Source organism: Diaphorina citri, unplaced genomic scaffold (genome assembly GCF_000475195.1).
Source record: "Diaphorina citri unplaced genomic scaffold, Diaci psyllid genome assembly version 1.1 scaffold3612, whole genome shotgun sequence".
Lineage (NCBI taxonomy): Eukaryota > Metazoa > Arthropoda > Insecta > Hemiptera > Psyllidae > Diaphorina > Diaphorina citri.
In genome coordinates, this window is record NW_007381012.1 from 1 (window position 1) to 4971 (window position 4971).

Below are 4971 nucleotides of genomic sequence, written 5' to 3' on the forward strand. Positions count from 1 at the left end.
TGCCAGATTTTCTATCCTGTGATCCTACCTTAAGACGTTTCAGTCCGGAGGCCGCTATGAGAAGAGGTTTTTTACTGCTCAAGTAGGACTAAAGAGTCCCTTTACTCCAGCAATAGGCTACTAGGCTACTACCATTTATTGCGGTCGAATTCTCAAACAATGTTGAGGATAAAGTTCTATACCTAGGGTGGGATTGAACCCGCGCCTTCCGTCTCGGAACTCTAATCACGGTCCCTGGTTCTTTTGGCAGACTTGTAGACGCCATGTGTCAAGATAGTATTAACACAACAATAAGTACCAACAAAGAACTAATAGATAATATTAACACAACAATAAGTACCAACAAAGAACTAATGGATAATATTAACACAACAATAAGTACCAACAAAGAACTAATAGGTAATATTAACAAAACAATAAGCACCAACAAAGAACTAATGGATAATATTAACACAACAATAAGTACCAACAAAGAACTAATAGGTAATATTAACAAAACAATAAGCACCATCCTTTTTTCCCCTTTTTTCCCCTCCTTTCCCTCCCTCTCTCCCTCCTATCCTTCCGTCTTTTTCCCCCCTGGGGACATACAAAGTATCTCAATATAAGTATTCCGTCAAACATGCTTTCTCTTCTTCCCTCTCTCCTCTCTTTTCTCTTACCTTCTCATCTCTTTTCATATTCGGAAGGCGGGGTTCCTTTTCTTCGTGTTTTCTTATTTTTCAGAGTACCTACTCATGTTCTACTGTTCCACTTTTTTCCTGGTTTGCTTCGTTGCTTTTCTCCTTCAGGAAAGTTGGTACATAGAGTATTTTAGAGGTATACATTGCGTATATTGCTTCTCTTCTCTTCTCACCTTCTCTCTCGCCCTTCTTTTCTCTATGGAAATGTGAACGTGTGGTGCATTTTTCTCTCGAGATAGTGTTCAACAAAAGCCCTTGATTTTAGAGGTACATTGCGTATATTGCTTCTCTTCCCTCTCTTCTCTTCTCACCTTCTCTCCCGCCCTTCTTTTCTCTATGGAAATGTGAACGTGTGGTGCATTTTTCTCTCGAGATAGTGTTCAACAAAAGCCCTTGATAGCGAGAACTGAGCTACTGAGTTCTTATCGTCCCGAAATCGAAGAGATGGAAAGGATAGAAAAAAGCCAGCCTTTCCGAGAACGAACCTGATCTTTTTTAGGATAAAAATCGCCCCGGGCGGTAATCGAACCCGCGAACTGGCGCTTAAAGAGGACAAGCGTGCCACTCTCCAAGCTATTAGGCTGCCTGAGCGTTTCTTAATCTGGGTTGGGTATATCTCCACTATTTTTCGGAACAGTGATAATCAGAAACACTTGCTTAAGTATATTTATTTTGTGAATCAAATGATAAATATGTTTCTCACATAAATTAGGAGCAAGCAATGAGAAGTCCAGAGCTAGCCGAAATTCTACGCAGATTTTGTCAATGAAAGACAATTAGACTCAGAGCTCAATGAACAAAGAGTCAACAGAGAGCAAAATATTTGCCAATCCAGCAGATTTCATTCAAACAAACGGTTTGGTTGACTTATCAGAGCTCAATGAACAAAGAGTCAACAGAGAGCAAAATATTTGCCAATCCAGCAGATTTCATTCAAACAAACGGTTTGGTTGACTTAAGCATGTTGTCTGTACTTTGACCGAGACACTGACGTACGAGTGTTATCAGGGATGGTAATAAGTAGACGAATTAGACAATCCTGTAGGTGCCAGGTCGTAGGTGAAAATTGGGTTTTATTGATGATCATTAATTGTGGCAGAGGGGTCTGAAAAAGAGGGACGTGTGTGTAAGTATCGTTGAAATGTCACAAAAGATCTAACCAGGTCGCAGTGACCAAGGGCGTTTATTAAAGCCGATGGTCCTACCTTTACCAATACCAAGTATCGTTGAATGAAAGAGGGACAGAGTATTTTTGGAAACATGTACGTACATATTTGGATAGCAGATTGATTTTAGTGATAAAATCCATACTCTACGGCCGAGATAAGGGTTGGTTGCTGCAACTTTGTTACAGAAGATAAACTTGATATTCTTGATAATAATTATAAACTCAAGAGACAGAGTATTTTTGAAAACATGTACGTACATATTTGGATAGCAGATTGATTTCAGTGATAAAATCCCATACTCTACGGCCGAGATAAGGGTTGGTTGCTGCAACTTTGTTACAGAAGATAAACTTGATATTCTTGATAATAATTATAAAAGTATCTCACAACTCACAATTTTTTTATGGCAAATGACCAAACCGCATAATTCCAGGACTAGTCATGAGTCATGGTCATGACAGATCGAATGGAAACAAGACCCTTCGCTCACAACTCACAATTTTTTATGGCAAATGACCAAACCGCATAATTCCAGGACTAGTCATGAGTCATGGTCATGACAGATCGAATGGAAACAAGACCCTTCGCAAAGAAATTTCTTCTCTTACAGTTACAGAATGATTGCGAAAGTGCAAACTGCCTTATTGTACAAGAAGCACTACCTACAAGTATGTTTCTGGTTTGAACCATTTGGTAAAAGGAGACTGAATGAAAATGTTACAAAATGATTCAGTTTAAAGCTCAGCACACACGCAACGATTTGTCTCCGAACTTATCTTCCAACTTGGTCTCGCAACTATGTCTTTCCACAGATCTTTCCTGTGTACGCAAATTTCAGACATGCAGTCTGCATAGACCTGCCGTGCGTTCGATCCGTCGAAAGACAAGGTTGTGAGATAAATTTGTAGACAAATCGGTTTGGGTTTGTACCAATCTTAATGTAGTTGCAAATATTTTTCTTGTTACCCTTGAGTGCAATAGTCCTAAATTAAAATGGACGCGGCACACAAGGGATCAGGAAGAGACCGCCTTAACATATCCTTGAGTAAAACCTTCACAAGATCCATGGCGAGCAGAGAACATTGCACGTCGGAATTAATTTTACTTTCTTCTCTCGTGTACTTGGAATAACTTGCAATAATTCTATTTTTATCAAAGTATAGCTAGTATACATACTTATATCTAAGTATAAGAGTAATCTTGGGTAAGCTTGCAATGATCTATGATTGTTGTTCAGTAGCTTGAAGCTATTCCTACAATGTTTCATGGGCACCTACGTAGTCATTTTCACCTTGTTTGCTACCCAGGAGCTTGGAAGATAGAAGTCATATTAGTTTGCATTTTATTAAGTTACTGAGGCTGAAACAATATTAATATAGTCGATGCGTTTTGAAGTAAAATCCCTGTCTCGGAGACGTTGTGGTCAACTCATCTGGTAAACAGGAGGTCTTGGGTTCAATCCTAGCCGAGGCATGAAATTTTTTTCCTCATTTGATGATTTGACCACATAATAATGGAGCTGTAAGCTGTAAGGGTCAGGTGGTAGAAAAAGCCTTCAGTGTTAACCTCGCCTATTACGTTCCACTCAAAAGTACTATTATTATTTAATATTATTTTGTTTTCTTATTGTAAAAAATTGAACTTATTACAGATAAATCAAATCTTAATCTTATCTTACTATTTTGTTTTGCAGATGTACGCGTCACGCACTGCCCAGGGATTTACCTGCAACCAGCGTGATCATAACTTTCCACAATGAAGCCAGGTCTGCCCTGTTGAGATCAGTAGTCAGGTAAGACTCCAACTGTCCACGGAATAATCAACTTTGATATGTAGGACATAAATATGTACCTTGAAACAAAGTAATAACTTGCATCCTGTGTGTATATCTGTGCAATTGTACCACCCTCTATTCACTCTATTGCTTACTAATAGATATTACCACAACATAGTATACGGAGTCTGAGGCTTCAAGGTAGAAACACACTTCGGGCAACAGCCCTAAAATTCGGGTTAAGCTTATACGAATATACCCTCCATTACTTGCCTAGCAATAAAAGAGGAAATACAACAATACACACAAGATATGGGGTGAAGATGGAAAATTTGGGACTCAAAGTGATCCAACTTTATCAAAAATTTCTTGCCCTAGCTTCAGCTTCTTTGAAATTTTTCTCTGGATCCATGAAAATCAAGCCAATCGGTACGAGCATCAGGAAACCCCTGAAACCTAATCCTTTGCTAGAATTGCTTTTAATTCTTCTCTTCGACATGGGAGAAATTACAAGATGCTTTCAAAGATCAGATCAACCGCGAATGAAATATGCAATTATTCCGAATAAAATATGCAATTAATCTGTCAAATAATCTTGCTCTTCCTAGTTTGATTTGTGTTCACGATTCCCTGAGATCCATGATGTATTCATTCTCGATGTTTGGACTTGGTAATCGAGTTCAAGATTCTCAGATATCCGTTTATCCGTCATTAATGTTCTTTAGAATCGAATATAAACTTTGTGATTCAATGTGCTGGGTTTGTGACTTTGCAGTCTAATTATAATTAATTAATTATCCATTCCACTATCCGTGTTTCGTGCCAGACTGCAATTAAGAGCAAATGTGAGAGGGACTGCCCATACACCTTTCTGTGATGGATTCTAAAGAACTTGGGAAATTTCAAAATCTTTCTTTCCTGTAAATTCTTTAATTCTCTCTTTCTCTCTCTCTCTCCTCCCTCCTCCCTGATAAGTAAATAAGTAATGTTCATAGAAATATAGATAGGCAAGATTGTGATAACTTATGAGATGAGAGCGATCTCTCATAAGTTAAGTATTAGCTTAGGAGATCGTTTTTATTGTAAAACAACTTTAAAAAATAAATAAATGGTTATATTCAAATCAATCAATCAATCAATCAATCTCTTTCTCTCTTTCTCTCTATCTCTCTCTCTCTTTGCTTCTCTATCTCTCTAGTTTCTTCTCTATCTCTCTCTCTTTTTCTCTTCTCTCTGGCATGGGGCTTTGAATTCATAATGTTCAAAATGGTTTTTGTTTTTTTGTCATGCTTTTTTTTTTTGCTTTAAGCGGAAAATAGCCTAAGGAGATGGTTTCTTTCTTCTT